Source organism: Corvus hawaiiensis, chromosome 5, assembly GCF_020740725.1.
Source record: "Corvus hawaiiensis isolate bCorHaw1 chromosome 5, bCorHaw1.pri.cur, whole genome shotgun sequence".
NCBI classification, from domain to species: Eukaryota; Metazoa; Chordata; class Aves; order Passeriformes; family Corvidae; genus Corvus; species Corvus hawaiiensis.
In genome coordinates, this window is record NC_063217.1 from 3,150,306 (window position 1) to 3,168,703 (window position 18,398).

General features: G+C 56.4%; 1 protein-coding gene across 2 annotated transcripts in view; it reads left to right on the forward strand.

The window, feature by feature from the left end:
* Positions 1 to 7,292: 7,292 nt before the first annotated feature.
* The window catches only part of LZTS3 (leucine zipper tumor suppressor family member 3), a 46,592-nt gene continuing 35,486 nt past the window's right edge, over positions 7,293 to 18,398 (forward strand). For both annotated transcript variants that reach the window (XM_048303098.1, XM_048303102.1), the window contains exon 1: positions 7,293 to 7,492. The gene's annotated coding sequence lies outside the window, so the exon portion shown is untranslated. The remainder of the gene's footprint in view (positions 7,493 to 18,398) is intronic.

Here is an 18,398-nt window from a genome sequence, read left to right on the forward strand (position 1 = left end):
CATCTCTGGCCACGAGTCAGGTTCCCCGAGCTTCCTCCAGTGTTTCTTTGTTCCCTTGGAACCGCAGGCACGGGAGGGGGATGCAGGACTGACCTTTGGTGGGATGTGGAGCTCTTGTGCTGGTGCATCCCTCAGCCTCTGGCTGGCCTTCATTCATAAAGCGAATTCCACACAATTATGCATTAATTCATCCCATTAACGGGAGTGAAGCCTCTTCTCCGGGCTCCAAGCCCAGCTCCTGTCCTTGGGCAGGAGGATGTGTCAGCCTTAGCTTTGACTTCGTGGTGTCCCAACACCAGGAGGGACCTTTGGTGGGCTTTACACCAAGGGGGATGGGGATTATAGGGTGTCCTCAGTTGCTGTTTTATGGCATTTTCCTCAGGGAGATGCAGGATGGGGATGAGGCAGGAAAACAAGACTTTCCAAGTCATTAATTGAAGCTTGGAGGGAAGTCTTGTAGTCCAGATACATGGAGAAAGCACTGCTGGGAGAGGAATTAATATAAAATGAATATAAAGCAAGTTTTGGGTGTTTTGGGGAGGGGAAAACATAGACGGGGGAGGGTCTGGGTGTTTATTGCATGTTCAGCAAGGAGCATTTGGAGTCAGGAAAGAAATCCCAGGTTTAAAGAGAGTGAGGGAGAATATCTGAAGATGAAATGAGTTTTGGGGCTGGCAAGGAGGAATTGGCTCTTGCTGCTTCAGCAGAGCCTCGGGGTGGTGTTTCCACAAAAAAAAATGAAGGTATTTTCCCTCAAAGCCTGCTTGGCTCCCCTTGCCTGGCTCCATTCTGGGGGGAGCTGGGCAGTCAGTGCCCGGAAGGATGGGACACAGTGTGGGCAGTGGGCATTGAGCAAACCATCCCCTGGAGATGGGACAGAGGGCCAGGACTGCTCCTCTTCAGGCTGCTGGAGCCCAGAGCTCTCATTTAGGGACCCCTTCTTTGCTTTCAGCTGGGAGAAAGCACTGAAGAGAGTGGCTTGGATCATGCCAGAGTCCTGCTGACTTTCAAAAGAACTCAGTTATTGATTTCTGGGACTGTGCTTCTCCCTGGAGGACTGGAAAAAGCCCAAGGCGGTTGCCTAGGATGCCTGTAAACTGTGACTCTGAGAACAGCCTTGTTTAATGAGGACCTTTCCTAATGGAATTTGAGGCCAAGGTCATTCCCCCAGGCTGCTCTCCAGCAAGCAGACTGTGAGGGGCTGGAGGATCTGCCAGCCACAGCTACTGTCCCTGGAAGCAGATCCCAAAAAAAGGTAGAAATCAGGATAATGATGTTTTCTACCTGAAGCCTTTCTGTGGCAAAGAGCCAGAGATTTCCACCTTGCTGAAGTGGCTGATCTGGAGAGCCCAGGGTGAAGCCTACGCTAAGAAGAGCTGGAAGATGTTCATTTGCCACTCAGAGGCGTGGGGGAGACGTGCTAAAGTGACCCAGAAATCAGTTCTCTGTACAGGCCAGTCCACGGGAAACCTGGCTGTGGCCATCTGGCACGAGTGAGGACCGTGAGGATGTGTCAGGCACAGGAGCTGAGGCAGCCAAAAATCCATTTCCCACCTCAGATGGATGGAAACACTTGTCCTATGCTCACAGAATCATTAAGGTTGGAAGAGACCTCCCAGATCAAGTCCAGCCTTTGACTGAACACCACCACTCCCACTAAGACCTATCTCCACATCTCATTTTCTGAACACTTCCAGGGATGGTGACCCCACTGCTTCCTGTGGAGCCTGTTCCAATGATTAACCACTCTTTCAGTGAGGAGATCTTTCCTAATACCCAACAAAAACCTCAATTCATGGATGAAAACAGGCAGTGTTGTCTCCAGCAAGGATCTCCACCACAGGTGATACCAATGGAGACCCCATCCCATGTCTGCCTGCTCTGTGTAGGTGCCTGAAACATTCTGGGACACCTCCAGAGCTCTCAGACACCACCTGGAGAACTGAACCAGCTCAGACCAACACAGCCAAGGAGCTGGGATTGCTGCTCACCTGGCATTGGTGTGGACACCAAGGTGAGGTCAGCAATACGTCCTTGAGGAGTGACAGCCCCCAGGAGTGGGCAGTCTGCACCCATCCATGCCCCCAGGAATGTCCAGCGCTGCAGCCTGAAAATCAGGGAAAGATAGAGTAGAGCCACAGTTGGAAGGGACCTTAAAGACCATGCAGCTCCAACCTGGAACTTTCCACCTTCCACCACACCAGGTTTTTCCAGCCTGGCCTTGGACACTTCCAGGCATCCAGGGGCAGCCACAGCTTCTCTGGGCACCCTGTGCCGGGGCCTCCCCACCTTCACAGGGAACAATTCCTTCCCAATAGAACAGCCCTCAATGCCCAGATCTTTGCTATCTTTAACAACAATCAGCCTCCCACTGATTCCAGCATGATCCTGCTGATTCCAGCGTGATCCCAAGGACGGCCCCGCAGCCTCCATGGCTGCACACCCCTTACAGCACACTCACAAATAAAAGGTCCCTGCTCTTTCCCCGCTAAACGTGAACCCACAGAGGTGTAAAAGCTGCCAAACCCGAGCTGTGCCTGTGGCTTGGCATGATGGATGGCAGGGCTCAGCTGGGAGCTGTTTAATTTGGGTGAAAGACACTGTGTGGGAAGCAGCCCTGCCTGAGCTCCAAGGTGTGTAGGAGCCAGCTCGGTTTCATGTCAGCTGATTCTAGCAGCAGAGTGTTGCTTTGGAGAACAACGAAATGCCGGGAGCTGTGGAGGGGGATGGAGGTCAGGACAAATCTCTCCATTCACTTTTGCAGGGATGAGAGCAGCAGCGGAGCTTTCAATGGGAATTTCTCCATGAAAGGACTGTGACAGATCTGGTGTGGTGCTGAAAGAGGAGATCATCAGGAGCGTGCCTGTCTTGGCCAGCTCTCCAGGCTTGGATCCCTGGATTGTCACTTGGAGGAAGCCCTGAGGCTTCATCGTAGCAAAGCCAGCAGTGGCCCTTCAGCATAAAATCATGGAATGGTTTGGGTTGGAAAGGTCCTTTAAAGTTCATTTAGTCCCATCTTCTGCCATGGGCAGGGACACCTCCCACTATCCCAGGTTGCTCCAAGCCCCATCCAACCTGGCCTTGGACACTTCCAGGGATCCAGGGGCAGCCACAGCTTCTCTGGGCACCCTGTGCCAGGGCCTGCCCACCCTCACAGGGAGGAATTCCTTCCCAATATCCCATCTATCCCTGCCCTCTGGCAGTGGGAAGCCATTCCCCCTTGTCCTGTCCCTCCAGGCCCTTGTCCAAAGTCTCTCTCCAGCATCAATTCTTCAAATTCCTTTGGACTTTCAAAGAGAGTATTTGATACAGAACCCCATACTTTGCACAATACCCCAAAGATCTCAATTTCTGCTCCTTCTCCTCAAAATCCAACCAAAGGCTGAAACCGCCATTATTCCCAAGAATTGCTCACAGACCTCCTGCATCTCCCCATTACTTGGAGAGACCTCCTTGGTCTTGAGCGTGTTCAGCCTGCCATGATGAGACAGCCCTTGGCACTGGTACTTCTGAGCACCCCCAAACCATCTGCTCTCCTTTCATCCCTCTTCTGGGTCCCTGTGAGGAGGAGGAGGCTCCAGCTGAGAGAAAGGGACAGGCCGCCCACTTGTGCTGAGTAACCATTGCCAAATTGGATGCCAGCACATACACACACACACACACAAAAATATTTCCACTGAGGTTGCTATGAACAATGGTCCCTTGATGATTTGCTATCTCAAACACATATGCCTTTGGCAGCCCTCCACGGGGAACAGGCAGTTCGAGCACTGACCCTCCTGCTCCTGGGCTGGCTCGTGGGCACCCCCACATCCAGCAGTGCCCGCCGAGGGGGGGTTCCATCGGCGAGGAACGGGACGTGATCCTTGCCCTGGGAGTTGCAAGATGAAGGCTGGCACAGGGGCAAGGGCAGAGCTGTGTCCTCACCAGTGCTGGTGAGAAAACTCTGCCTCATCACCACTGGGCCTTCGCTGCCCACTTGGAAAGCCTGGACACAGCCTGGACACAGCCTGGACACAGCCCCAGCCCCACTTTGTTATCGCCTTCCCAGATTTCCTTCAAACATTGCCATGGTGTCAACAAACCCACGGGATGAAGTCAGGGAATGTCCAGCCGAGGTTGGCCAGCCCTTTTTTCCAAGGGTGTGACAGAGTAGTGACACCCTGAGCCACCCTGAGTGGCACCGCAGTCACATCCCCATGACGTCCTACCTGGAAGGTGAACGCCAGTGATGGAGGAAGCACTGGGAGATGTTTGAACCTAGGGAATGTGCTGAGTTGAGCCAAGTCCTGCTTGCACAAGGTGAGAACGTGCTCATGGTTCAAACAGTAGAGAAATCAGTGCTGGCCACTTCCTAAAGCAAAGGGAAAAGGACTGAGGTTCTCAGATGCAAAATATTTGATCTGAACTTTATTTCTGATACTCAGAGGTCTTTGCCCAGCCCTTGACTGTCTTCCCTGCTGGTTCCTGCATACCTGAGAGAGCCTTCCAGAGACCCCATCCGTGCGCGGCGATCCCGGCTTTTGCACCGTCTACAAATAGTTGGTGCGAGCTGAAAAGAGCAGATCTGAAGCCACAGTTGGCAAATTGCACCAACAAGCATATTCCCAGCGAGGCATTGTTCCAGTTTGTATATGTCTGAAAAGAACTGTTCAGGCATATGTTAAAGTTGGCACCTTCTCCCAGGGACTCGCTGCAAGCTGACGGCTGGAGCATGATAACCACAGCGAGGCACGCAAAACACTCGGCAAATAAGGGAAAACAGAGTCCACTTGGGATGTTGGTGGGGCTGGGATGAGGATGAGGAGCAGGGGCAGAGCACTGCCTCCTTTAGAGAGAGCTCGTCCCAGCCCACCACAGGGAATCTGCATCTGCAAGCGCTTGGAGAGGGACTGGGGTAGAGGAGGAGAGTGAAAATCCTGCAGCTCCAGTGCTGGTCCCAGGATAATCCTTATTGAAAGACTCAGCCATTGGAATGGGAGGGTGAATGGGGGGTATCCTACAGGCTCTGGGCTTCAGCCCACCCAAGGAGGCAGCACCTTGCAGTGGGGATGGGCTCACAGCACACTGAGGGTTCTCAGCCACCGCAGATGTCTGGACCTGGCAAAAACCTCTCCTTTGGAGATGCTGAAGAATGCAAGGGGGAAATGTTGTGCTGGTTTTGCTCTTCCTTGGGTGTCCATGAACAGCTGCAGCTGGGGACAGGATGCTGGTGGAGGTGTAACACCGTCAGAGCATCCTCTTCTGGCCAGGGCTGGGTTAACTTTTGGACTTGGTGATCTTAGGGGTCTTTTCCAACCTAAAGGATTCTGTGATTCTGATTCTCAGCTACAAAACTGGGGCTGCCCCAGCCTAGGTACGACACATGGCTGTGTGGGGGGACACATGCAGGGTCCCTGTTCAGCCCCTCAGGGTGTCCAGGAGCATTCCAGTGCCCCTTGGAGGGGGCAGCTGGAGCTCATCTCCCATCAGGTGCAGCTCCCTGTTGGTGCTCAATCCTGGAGGTGTGTGGTGGGGTGACAACTGGAGCAGGGTTCATCAGAAGCTGGAGCAGCACGAGAAGCTCCGTGAGCTTCCTGTAGGACACCTCCTACCCTTGCATGACCCCTGAAGGAGGCTGCACTGCCAGGCTCAGAGCAGACCAGGCTGCCCAGGAACACTTTTTACCTGTGAGCAGCTTTGCATGGACAGGGATAATCCTGCTGGGTCTCCTCTTCATTCCTGGTGGGACAGTCCCAGAGAACACATCTGACTTGACCTTCTCCACCCCCCATTGACAGCCCTGCTCTCTCCTTGCCAGATTTCATTGCAAAGGACCCCCCAGTTGTCCACGCAGGACCTGAGCTGCTCCACTGCTTTTGGTGCTGGTGGGAAGTGGCAGAACCCCACCCACAGCAGAGGTGGCTTTGCCCAGCAGGTCTAATCCCAGTCCTCAAAGGTGACGGGCTGTAAGTAAATCAGGGAGCCTCAGCTGCCCTTTCCATCCAAGCAGGATCACACCCAGCCCCCGGAGTGCTGTCAGCAACAACCTGTGCAGGGAGAGACTCACAGCCTGCACTTCTGGGGGAGCAGCTGAGGGCCTGTCCAGCACTATTAGCAGCGATAATTAATTTCGTGCCCTGCCATTTCACTGGAAAGCTGCAGAATTAAGTGGCAGCAATTCCTACCTCTTTCCTCCCTCCTGGGACTGCTGACAGATGAGCAGGAGGGTTGTGGCCTCCATTTATCCATGGAAAGGCCAAGGAGAGAAGCAGAGCCCCATGGTGTGTGTTGCAGGACCTAAACTTGCTGCAGCAAACCCAGTGAAGCTGGGGTGAAGCTGGGGTGAAGCTGGGAGCAGGGAAATGTGCCACCAAGCTCCCTCTCCACGGACAGCATCATGAGCTTTCCCTTTTCCCTTTTCCCTTTTTCCTTTTTCCTTTTCCTTTCCCTTTTCCCTTTTCCTTTCCCTTTTCCCTTTTCTTTTCCCTTTACGTTTCCCTTTTCCTTCTGGCACCTCTCACTGCTCTTTGGAGAAGACAACTCTGTGCAATGTCACAGTCAGGAGCTGCCCTGCCTTCAGCTGGAATCCTTGGCCATTAGGATGTTCCTTTTTCAGCTCATCTGTGTAAGAGGCAGTTTGGGGAGTTGCCCCCCCCCCCCCCCCCCCATCCGTGCAAGCTCAGTCCTTGGATTCTCCGTGGGATGGGAAAAGTTGTTTCATCCCCCACATTGACTTTACATCCCCATCCCACCCCCACTGGGGACCCCCAGGGGTTCAGGCTGAGTCCCCTCCCCCCCCCCCCCCAAAGGCTCTGCTCCTGGAGATGGGGGGAAATAGGGAGCAAAATGGGATTTTCTTGGTGGATACAGGCAGACAGACTTGGCTTCCACCCCCCGGCCTTGTCTGTCGCCCCGGGGCTGCCCATGCCCCTCAAACCCCAGCCGTGCCCCACGTGAGACACGCCCTGCCCCACTGCCTGGGGCAATATCGGGGCTCAGCTTTATTTGGGGGCTCCTTTTTGGGGGGCAGGAGGGTGATGAGACACTTCGAGGCTGCGGGGAACAGAGCCAGGGCACCACCAGACCCCAAACACCCCCTGTCCCGGGGCCCTGGGGAGGAAGGCGACAAGGCGAGGGGGGGCCCATGCAGCATCCCAGCATCCCCATCCAGGTCCACGGGGACAGAGCCCTGTCCTGGGGGGGTGGCGAGGGAAGAGTTAAAGGGAAGGCGAGCAGATCCTCCTCCATCCTCCCGGTCCTCGCTGTTAGGCTGCTGCTGTGACAGGGGGTGGGGTCGGGGCTGGCCGCCGTTTGCCGCAAGAAGGGGGGGGAAACGTGGCTGCGAATGTGTGTGTGTGTGTTGGTGACACAGGACAAAATGAGATGAGACCCCTCGGACGGGAGCGGCCGCCCGGCTGCGATCCCTGAGCCCTGCCCGAGCCCTGCCCGCTCCTGCGCATCGCCGCGATCGCTGCCGGGCACCGGCGCAGCCCCAGCATCCCCGCCAAGAGTAAGGCTCGGGGTGGGAAGCGACTGGGAGGAACTGGGAAGCGGTGCTGGGAGAGAAGGGGGAGGTGGGATGGGGTGGGGGGTGACGGGGGGGGGTCTCTTGGGGGTGGAGAGATGTGGGGTGCACAGAGAGCGAGGTGGGGGACCTGATGCTGGAGCTTCGCTCCCCTGAAGCACCCACCCAGATGTAATTTGGGGGGGGGGAGGGGAGGATTTTGGGGAGGGGGTGGGGTGGAGGATGGGCTGCCAGCGCCGATTTCGGGTGTGATGGAGGGGAGGGAGCCGTGTTTGTGCCTAAAGTCGCAGCTGCCTGGATTTGGCCCCGCGGGGCCATTGGGATGTGACAGCACCCAAAAATAGAGTACGAGGCGGGGAGGAGCGGCGGGGGGGCAGACCTGTGTGCCAGTGCCAGAGCCAGGTTATTCCCCCTCGTCACCTTTTCCTCATCTTCTTCTATTTATTTCTTTATTTCTTTGGCAGTGATATCAGGGAGGGGAGCGGTGGCTGAGGGCTGGGGGTTGGATTCACGGCGAGGAGGTTGCTGGCGGCCGAGTGATTAACGTGCAGTTGCTGGGAATTATGTCATCTGCCTCGGTGCTGGGTGGCCCTCGCCCAGCAGCGGCGGTGGGGAGGGAGGGAGGACGTGGGGGGACGTCATGGCATGGGGCTCCCCGCCTGGGGCTTCACCCCAGGAGGCGCCGATGCCTCCCCGGCTTTGCCAGGACTTGGGTACCTGGCGTTCCTCCCCACCCCGACCAGGGGATCCCCGCTTGGGACATCACCCGAGGGGGCAGCGGCTTTGCAAGGATCGGGTGTTCCCCCGCGCCCATCGCGGCCCCCAAGCCGTGGGTGCACGCCCACCCCACTGCCCGCTGTTCCTGGGGGTCCCAGCTCCACGGGCTGCATCCCCAGCAGCAGAGGAGCGGGTTGTTGCTCCTCCCGACGGCTCAGCCCGCTCGCTGGCCCGGCAGCCGGGCTTGGAGCAGGCGGAGCGGGCGCTGCGATGAAGGGAGGGTGAAGGTGGGCATCCCCTCCGCCAGCTCCCCGGGAGGGAGCGGGGCTGGAGCTGCTGCACTGCAGCACAGAGCCCCATCCGGGGCTGTAGGTGTGCCCGGGGGGAGCAGGGACCCCCTCTGTCGCCCCGTCCCCTCCTCGGAGCCGAGGCGAGAGCCTGGGAACCTGTGGCTGCCAGCGGCCCCCCAGGCCAGATGATCTCTGCTCCAGAGGAGGGTGTTGGGATGCTGGACGCTCCACACCCTCCTGGGCATCCCCCTGGGCATTCTCTGAGTTCCTCCTCAGCATCCCCCTGATCATCCCCTTGAACATCCCCGAGCACTCCCCGAGCACCCCCGAGCATCCCCCCCCAAGCATTCCCTGGGCACCCCCTGAGCATCCCAATGCTCTTCCCCACGTGGGGAGCTGGGGAAGGAGGACAAGGCCTGCCAGTGAGCCAGGCACGGACCGTGCTGCACATCAACAACCTCTTCCCTCTGCTCCACACCCCGTGAATGCCCCTACAGCTCCGTGCACCACGGACTGGGAGAGGAGCAGGCAGCTGCCAGCAGGAAGGCTGCAGGGAGATGTGCAGTGGAGGTAGGAAGGGCGGGCACAGCTGTAGCGGGGAATTTTATGGCATTTTCTGCCCCACAGCACAGTCCACGGGAGGGGGGCGGAATGCCAGCAGCCTCCTGGATTCCAGCTGGGAGCCAGCGGCTGCAGTCCCAGCCGGGGGATGCCACTTGCCCCGCGGGATAACCTTTGGCAACTCCCTCAGCTCTCCGCGCTCTGCTTCCAACACCCTCCAGCGCATCCTTCATCCTCAAACCTGCTCCGGCGGCGGATTGTGCCAGCACGGAGCCCTCCAGGGAAGAGCTGGCACTACCAGGGAGCGCAAGGCACCCCCAGTTTGGGGCAGGCAGGGCTGGGAGGCCGCTCCATCCCGCGCCGTTCGCTCGGCCGTGCCCTCTCCGGGCGGGCTCCGTGCGCCGGGGTTTGTTTATGTGTGGCCCCGGTTGGAGCGGCGATCTGCCGTGGCTAAATATAGCAGCGATGCTGTCATCCGAGTTCAGCCTGGCTGGGGAATTTATTTTCTGCAAAGGCTGGGAGGCGAACGGGCGAAAACAGGCGTGGAAATGCCGGAGTGGTGTGATTCCCTGTCTGCGGTGTCCGGGCTCACGCAAGGGGAGCGGGCACCTTGTCCCGAGTGCCGGCCTTGTGATGGCAGCGGGGAAGAGGAGGAGTGTGTGGAGAGGCTGAAATTGTCCCCGTCCGCTCCCCGGGGCAGGGGTGGGCATTTAAAAAGTGGCTCAAGTGCCTGTGTGGCTTCATGTCTGCTTCCAGGGAAGAGATTCCTTCCTCCTCAAACTCTTCCTTGCTGGGTCACCGGGCTGGTGTCCCAAGGGATCAACTCCCAGCCCTCTCAGATCCAAAAAGAGCAGGGAGAGAAGCATCTGAAGGTCCAACATCTGGCTGTAGATGTCTGGGAGAGAGCAGCAGCTTGTCCTACAAGAGGCGGGATTGGGAGAGTCCCCCCTTCCCTGGGGGCTGCAGCATCAGCCCTGGGCATCCCCTGCTGCTTCCATCACAGGGGCATCTCCATGATAAGGGCACCTTTGGTCACCCGTCCCGAGGAAAAACAGGAAAAGAGGAAGGTCCCCTGACTTGCAAAAAAAACCCCAGGCAGATGGGGAGGGTGTTTGCCACATGCACTGTGAAAACCACGTTGCATCAGCAGTCGGAGGCACTCGCTGTGTGATAACTCCATGTGGATGGAGCAGGAATGTGGATAAACTGGCTGCAAAAAAGTTTCTGGAGGGAGTTTTATCCCGACAGGGAAGGCTAAGAGTTAAGAGGGTGTTGCTGGAGCTGTTGAAGGGCTTAAAATCTGCTTTTTCCCGAAGAGGAACCGAGCCATGCCTGGGGCTGTCAGAGAAATCCAGCAAACAAAGGGTGAAAGATTTCTTGTTTCCCTTCACAGAGGATCTTTCCCATTAGTCATTCCCGTCACAGGAGCTGGCAAACACGGTTATTATTTGAGGGATCTGAAAGTGAAATGGAGGCACAAGGCCAGAAGCCCAGACATCCCTGTCCTCGGGATTGGGGAGCAGGCAGGGACCCCCCAACCCCTCTGGCTCCCCCACACCTCTGCTCCGTGGGCAAAGCCTTTGTCCTCCGTGCTGGGCCACTGGATCCATCCTCTGGATCTGGTCTAGGGAGTGACATCCCTGGTCCCTTCCATCCCAAACCATTCCAGGAGCCCATGATTCCTGCAGGACACGGTACCACCAGGAGCCATAGGTAGGATGGGATGCTCCATGCTGGAGGTGGTGGTGGACCAAGCACCTGAGATCCTGCAATAATCCTGGTGGTTCCCTAAAGCAGCCAGAACTCCTCTCTTCCATCACCCCACAGCCCCAGGCACAACTCTGGGGGAAAGGGGCAGGCTGAGCCCCACCATGGGGGGCAAGAAGGTCCATGGAGCTCCCTAAACAGCAAGGAAAGCAAACAGAACTGCTAAGGCAGCTATCAGGAAACTGGGATGGCTCACGCCTTGCGATCCAGGTTTGGCTGGAGCCAAGAGCTCTCCTGGCAGGGAAAGTCCCCTTGAGTTGTGCAGGAGCTGCAGGAGTTCCTGCAAGGCTGCAAGGCTGGGAATCAGGCTCCCAGGGATTTTGGCTGTTTCCATCTCACAAAACTGGGGGGTTTTGCCATGAAGATGTGGGTCCTGTTGGCTTTGTCTGGTTCCTGAGTCAGAAGGATGAGTTTTGTCTGAGCCCAACATGAGCCTCTCTTTCCTTCAGGGCCAAATCCTGATCCTGTGGCAGCAAGATGCTCCAGAGCCAGCAGGATGCTCCAGGTTTAGACAGGTATAATCCCAGAATGCCAGAATCGTTCAGGTTGGAAAACACCTCCGGGGTCACTGAGTACCAACCTTTGGCCAAACAGCACCACCCACCGCCCCAACTAAACCAGCGTGCCACGTCCAGTCATTCCTTGGGTAATTCCAGGGATTGTGACTCCACCACCACCCTGGACAGCCCATTCCAATGCCTGACCACCCTTTCCATGAAGAAATTCCTCCTGATCTCCAACCTGAGGCTCCCCTGGCCCAGCCTGAGGCCGTTCCCTCTCCTCCTGTCCCTGTTCCCTGCGAGCAGAGCCCGACCCCCCCGGCTGCCCCCTCCTGTCAGGGAGTTGTGCAGAGCCACAAGGTCCCCCCTGAGCCTCCTTTGCTCCAGCCTGAGCCCCTTTCCCAGCTCCCTCAGCTCTCCTGGTGCTCCAGCCCCTTCCCCAGCTCCGTTCCTTTCCCTGGACACGCTCCAGCCCCTCAGAGTCTTTCTGTGAGGGGCTCAGAGCTGCCCTCAGCACTGGAGGTGCCCCAGCAGTGCCAGCACAGGGGACGGGCACTGCCCTGGCCCTGCTGCCACCCCAGTGCTGGCACAAGCCAGATGCCACCGGCCTCTTGCCCACCTGGGCACACATGACCTCATGTCCAGCCACTGCTGACCAGCACCTCCAGGTCCTTTTGCACCAATGGGCGATGGAGCCCGTTCCCTTTGCAGGGAGCCCGGGAAAAAGGCAATCAGATCATTAACACATGCTGCTCTTCACACAACCAACCTCACAAATATTTATCAGCTGCAGAAACACACAGGCTCGGAAGTTGCCAAGTAACATAACAAGAGGCGCTTTTAAATAAATATCTGCGAGTCTGCGGGTGACGAATTAACCAAATCCCTTGGTATGTGGCCCAAAGATATGTTTTCCTCTGGAAGCCCAGGACCAGTAATAAAAATAATGATCCAAGCCAGGAATGAAAACCTGGGATAAGCAGTGACTGACTGGCTGTCCAGCACTGGAAGAAGTTGGTTCCCTGCTGGGAAGGTCTGTGGAGTGATGCCCAACAGATCCATGCCTGCCAAGTCGGGAGCTGGATGGGATGGGGGGGGTTATTTTGCAGGGAAGGTGAGAACGAGCCCAGTGCACCAGGCTGGGTCTCATCCTGCAGCCACGACCCTCTCCTAAACACCCACAGGACTGATCTTCTCTGTAGGCTCAGGATTTCAAGGTACCTTGGTGTTGTAAACCCTGGTTCTCCGTGTTCCCTTCCCTGCAGCCCTGAGAAGGTCCATTAGATCTCTTCCTCTTCTATCCAGGTGGATATGTCCCATAAATCCAGCAGGAATATTGCTTCCCCCAGCCTGCCCAGGTGTGTTCTGCACTCCCCAGGTAGCCAGGGTTTCCCTGTTGCTAAATCCTATTAAATCCTTGCTGTGAGGTCAGTTTGGAGGCTTTGGGGATTGTTAGGGGGGTCAGTGCTGCCACAGGAGACCAGGTGGGTTTGCAGATGAATGGAGATCTCTTCTCACCCAGTTCCTTCTTCCACGGGGAAACTCTGGCTTGTGGGGCTGGGATTTCATAGAATCATGGAATGGTCTGGATTGGGAGGGACCTTAAAACCATCTCATTCCACCCCCTGCCGTGCGCAGGGACATCGCCCACTATCCCAGGCTGCTCCAAGCCCCGTCCAACCTGGCCTTGGACGCTTCCAGGGATCCAGGGGCAGACACAGCTTCTCTGGACAACCTGTGCCAGGGCCTTGCCACCCTCACAGGCAGGAATTCATTCCTAATATCCCATCTAAGTCCCTCTCCAGCTCTCTTGGAGCCCCTTTAGGCAGTGGAAGGTGCTGGAAGGTCTCCCTGGAGCCGTCTCTTCTCCAGCTCTCCCAGGCTGTCATCTCATTTGGTGGAGATGTTCCCATACAAACCCACCATATCCCCACCATCACCAGAGGGCTTGGCCTGAGGGCTTTGCAAGCAGGTTGTCATTTTGGGGCCATTTGGGGTCATTTTGGGGCCATTTGGGGGTTCTTGCCTGAACAAAAACATGAGGAGAGACAACCTGGACACAGGGCCGGTTGGCAAAGTCAGCTGGAAGAGTGGTTTTGGGGGGACGGACACTGCCCAGTGCCAGCAGTGAGGCCCAGGTGAGGGGGTCAGAGGACACCGACTGGCCAAGGCGATGGTGGTGGGTGTTGCCCAGAGCGGCTGCAGATGCCCCATCCCTGGAAAAGCTGGAATGTGGGAGCTCCTCCCCGTGCTCCCAGCCATGGCAGAGCCCCCAGGCACGCGCTGGAGATGATGCACGAGGGGAGGTCGGAGCTTTTATTAGCCCAGCTGCTGGAGCTGGAAAGAACAGCCCAGCTTTCGGGCACAGGAGCTCCTCTCCTTGTCCCCGCTTTCTAATTATATCAGCTGATCTAGCACAGGCTCCTTCCACTCCCCATGGGCCGCTGCCTTCATTACAGCCCCGGCTCTGCCCTTGGCAAGCACTTGGAGGAGCAGCCAAGCCATGCCACCAGAGATGTTGGGATGGCAGGACCGGCTGTGTCACCTCAGACATCTCCCTGCAGCGCGGTCTCTGCCTCCAGCACTGCCAGGAATGGCAAGGGGATGAGGGACAGGGGACAGGGACGTGTTGGTGTTTGCTTTGGCCAGGCTGTGCTCCTCAAGGTGTCTCAGAGACACCAGGGTGGAAAGGAGAGGATGAAAACATTCCCCCAAAATCATCAGGAATGCTGGGATGAAATGGGCAGAGCTGCATCCCCACAGGCCCCTGGTAGTCCCTGCCCAGGGGAGGGGGGCTCTGCAAAGACCAGCACCTGTTCCCGGCTCAAATCTCTCCCTCCTCCAACAAACACCTCTCTCAAAAAGTCTCTGCTAGGAAAATCCACATCTCCACCCGGTGCAGCTCAGCAAGGACAGCAACACCCATCTCCAGGAGCGGGCTGAGCACAGCCCATAATGCTCATGCCAGGCTCAGGGAGACCCTGGTGTTCTCCCAGCTCCTCCAGTAATGTGAATAATAAATCACTGCTGCCGAGCTGCTGCCTGCCAGCCACTGCACAGCAGGAGTTTGCTCCGCTCCTTCCTCCTGCCTGCCCCACTCTTCCTCCCTCCCGGTGCTTTTCCAAGCCCCAAGGCTTGACTTCTTTGGGATCAGGGTGTCCCCAACGTGAAGGAGTGGTTTTAGTGCTGTTGAGTCCCAAGTGGAAAGTTTTTAATCTGTTTTGTTCCCTGCTACTGGCACTTGGTGCCGTCCTCAGCACGTTCCTGAGCCTCAGTTTTCCTCTGCCGGGCTGCACTGCAGCCTCCCAAGGGACTGTTTGGAATGGGAGCTAATCTGGGGACTGGGATGAGGTATTTCAAAACCTGATCTTGTGGTTAAAGTGGTGAATGTGCCACCTGCACGTGTTTGGGGTGGGTAATCCCCCTGCCTGTTTTCCAGCAAAGCCCAAACTCATCTCCTGCAGCTCAGGAGAGCTTTGGGACCAGCCAAACCAACCCAGGGCCTGTTGACATTCCTCAGTGCCAGCCAAGAGCTTTGCCTTCCCCTCCACGCTCTCAGGGGCCCAAATTAGCTTTTAATAATAACATTTCATATCTAAAAAAAAAAAAATCCCCGGGCAAACAATCCGGCCTTGGCGCCCGCCGGGACAGCAAACACTCCCCGAGGGGCACCAGGTGTGGTGCATTCCTGATAGCTGGGAAAGAAAGGAGGGATTATTTCCCTCTCCCTGCAATGTGCTGGGAGGGCAGGAGCGGCCAGCCCGGCTCCGGGCAGGGCTGCGTTGTGCCCAGCACCGAGGGAGGTGGGTACGTGGCTGTGGGAAGAGGTCCCTCAGGCAAGCCCCGAGCTCCAGAGCTGATTAATGGTGGCATTTCTTTTGTTCCACACGTTTCCTCGTGGCGGAGGTGCGGGATTTCAGGCGATAAAAGGGATCTGTTTGTTTTAAAAACAAGTCCTGCAAGTCATCCCTGGGCAGCCACCCTGTGCCCTGAATGCCCACGTTCCTGGCACAGCTATCCCAGCATTGTGGATGCATCCACCACTCAGAGGTTATTCCTCCAAGCTGGAAAACCTGATTTTTCCCTCTTTAATGAAGTTTCCCATCCATCTGTTGATGTCTTTCCCTCTCATCCTTAGAAGGGAAGTTGAGGACAGGTGGGACGTGGTGTTACAGCCCCAACCCCAGCTTTGACCGGGACAGAAGCCAGGGAAAACCCTTTCCTTCAGCTCTCCACCCCTGGCTTCGGAGTGCAAAGCAATTTTGCACCCGTCCGGGGTTTAAAAGGCAGCCAGAGATTTGGGTTGCCGGATAATGTTTCTCTGGGCCAGCTGCTGTGATAAAACCAGGGCATCTGTCCGCTCCTGAGCCGGGCAGCCGAACTCCTGCCCGAATTCCAGCGCGAGATGAGGGCGGCATCCCTGCGCTCCGAGGGACAGCGCGGGGCAGGTGACACCCGCAGCCCCCGGCACATCCCAGCGGGAGCCGCGTCTCCCTTTCCTGCCCCACCGCAGGAGTGAAGAATCCCTTCATTTCCTTCGGCCGCTTATCCTCCGAGGATCGCCCCGGGGGCGAGCGACAAAAACACCCTTTAAATCCATCACAGCGGGCTTAGGGGAGGATTAGCAGATGTCTCTGCAGGCTTTACACCAGGCTGCGGCTCCCGGTGTCCCACCCTCGTGGCCCCAGCCAGCTTCAGGCTTGCGTTCCCAGAGGGAGAAGCGATGGAGCCAGCCTGCCTCTAATTCCCGTCGGGAGATCGCTGCATCCCAGGCAAGCCCAAGCTGGCAACTCGCTTCCAAAAGTGGCAATCGGTTTTCGCCGGAGAGCTGGTTCCGATGGGTGTCCTGAGGCCGGGAGCAGAGAGCTCTTCCCGGGCTGTCTCAGCCTGGAGTTTTCCGGGAGGGAGAACCTCCCACCCCTGCGCCCTCACCTTTGGGGGATGCCCTACAGAGGAGCCCGGATAATTCCCCAAAGAAGAGCTGACTTCTCCCTCTCACCCCAGCCTGGCTGGTGGGAATCATCCCTCTCCATCATCCCTTTTGTGTTTACAAGCAATTACCTGGATCACTTTCCATTCTCGACGCTTTCCCTCCCTAATTTGTCTCAGCGACGGGGTTTTTCCCCCTTAATTTCCCTCCTACCCCCCCCACATCCCTTTTACCTCTCCTCAATTCCCACCCCCGAGGGCTTTTTGACCGCCAGGACTCTCAGGATGGCTTTCCTCCAGCACACACAAGCTTGCATAATAGCTGTTGACACCGTAACTTCATTTGTATCGATCTTGTTTGCTAATTAGCTGATTGCAGTAATTGGCATGAATTACCTTGGGGGATTCTGCCTCCCTGGGGGTGGCCAGTGGCCAGCGTGTCCCACATAGGAGGTGGGAATGGCAGCAGTGAGGTGGTTCCTGCTCCAGGGACACCTCTCGCAGGTGTCCCGGTGACTCGTGGAGGTGCAGAGGAATTTCCAGTGGGGAACCGCAGCCTGGTGCAGGGAATTTTAACTCCTGGAGTGCCTCAGAGCCACCAAAATGTCCAGAGTAGCTATTACAGAGCCTAAAAGGGGTTAAAGTCTCTGTTTATGGGGCGAAGGGACGTGACTCTTCGCTCTACCTCAAAACGCAACTGGAGATGACTCAAACACTGGGTTAAAGATAAACCAAGTGAAGCAGCTTTTCTCAGAGGTCATAATTCCCTTCCGAAAATTCCCTGCCAAAAATTCATGGAGGATGGAACAGAACAGCATTAGACTGAGTGAGGAGGGAGCAGGCAGTGTCGGGGAGAGTGTCCTCTGATGGCAGCATCAATCTTTTGGGGGATCCAAAGACAGCTTTGGGTGGGAGGCATCCTTGAAAAGCTCTGAGGCTCGGGGGAAATGGGGCGGGATCAGTGAGATTCTCCTCTTCCCAGACTCTTTTTATCTAAGCACCAGCTGCACAGGGAGGAGGGAGCCTGGGAGGACCATCCCTGTCCCAGTCCCTCGGGATCCAGTCAGGATCCAACACTCCCCATCGTGAACTTCCATGACAAGAAAAGAGGGACAGCAAGGGCAGGCAGTGAGTGATAGGACACAGGGAATGGCTTCAAACTGCCAGAGGGAAGATTTACCTGAAATATTGGGAAGAAATCCTTCCCTGTGAGGGTGGGGAGGCCCTGGCACAGGGTGCCCAGAGAAGCTGTGGCTGCCCCTGAATCCCTGGGAGTGCCCAAGGCCAGGCTGGACAGGGTTTGGAGCACCCTGGGATAGGGGAAGGTGTCCCTGGGGTGAAACTGGATGACCTCTAAGGTCCCTTCCCACCCAAACCATTCCATGTTTCTGTGATAACTCATTTTTTAACCAGAATAACCACAACACCCCCAAACCAAAGCTCCTCACATGGGCACATTTCCATCTGTGGTGCTGCCGGGGTCACTTGATACAAACCTGCCCCCGGTGAGGCTGAAGGAGTCTGTGAAACGCTGTTTTGTATGAGCCATCTATTTATATTGACAGCTTCCCACGCTCCATCCCTCTAATCCTGCATCCCTTTCTGCCAGCCTAAGCTGCATCTTTCCAGCTCTTCCTTCCCCCCTTTTTTTTTTTTTTTAATATTGCCCTGTAATTATCATCTTTCCACTCTTCTGGGATCTGAGAGAAATCCCAGGACTTCTTAGAGAGGATGAGCAGCAGCCCATACCTCTCCTCGTCCTGCTTCCACGGGACTCTTGGGAGCAAATTAATCTGAACCCTCTGTTTAAAAATGTTTATCCTCAGGCCATGCCATTTAGTGTCTTCCTGGGTTACTAATGGACTAGAAAGCACTTTGTTGTCCCTGTGCAATATGAGAACATCAGCCTGCTTTTCCCAAAGCCAGAACAGAAATTACTGAGCTTTTGTTTTTTCCCCTCCTCCGTTGTTATCAGTGATTTTCTGATCTCCAGCTTGAGGATAGGCCATGCTGCTGCAGTTATGTCACTGCTCTTAATTTTGTAAAATCGAATTAAAAGTCGCTTCCTCTGTGTTGCCTGTGAACCTCCAGGAGAGACCTGATGTGGCCAATTGCAAACTTAATTGT